This window comes from Haliaeetus leucocephalus, unplaced genomic scaffold, assembly GCF_000737465.1.
Source record: "Haliaeetus leucocephalus isolate CR32 unplaced genomic scaffold, Haliaeetus_leucocephalus-4.0 Scaffold566, whole genome shotgun sequence".
Classification (NCBI taxonomy): Eukaryota; Metazoa; Chordata; class Aves; order Accipitriformes; family Accipitridae; genus Haliaeetus; species Haliaeetus leucocephalus.
Genome location: NW_010973002.1, coordinates 6869886 through 6870169, shown reverse-complemented (window position 1 = coordinate 6870169; position 284 = coordinate 6869886). Strand labels below are relative to the sequence as shown.

At 62.0% G+C, this 284-nt stretch overlaps 1 protein-coding gene across 1 annotated transcript in view; it reads right to left on the bottom strand.

The window, feature by feature from the left end:
* ETV1 (ets variant 1) overlaps nt 1–227 on the bottom strand; it is a 65634-nt gene extending 65407 nt beyond the window's left edge. Inside the window, exon 1 of the mRNA XM_010577641.1 lies at nt 99–227. The gene's annotated coding sequence lies outside the window, so the exon portion shown is untranslated. The remainder of the gene's footprint in view (nt 1–98) is intronic.
* Nucleotides 228–284: the final 57 nt, after the last annotated feature.

The window sequence follows — 284 nt, the reverse complement described above, 5'->3', positions numbered from 1 at the left end:
CACACCCCCCCGAACCACCTTCTCCCCCAGGATCGCTTTTGCAGCCCACCACCACGCAATCCTGCGGGGCGGCGGACAAAGTTGCGGGGAAGACCCACCTGAAGGCCACGCGCGGCGGTCGGCTGCAAAAAATTCCCTCCAAATTTAATAAAAACATTAATTATTCCCCGGCACTTCCCCCTTGGAAGCAGCGAGCGCCACTGACAGAGCTCAATCCCGTGGTTTTTCCTCTCCTCCTCCTCCAGGGGCCCCCGAGCCGCGCCGGCGGATCCCCGCCGCCCATT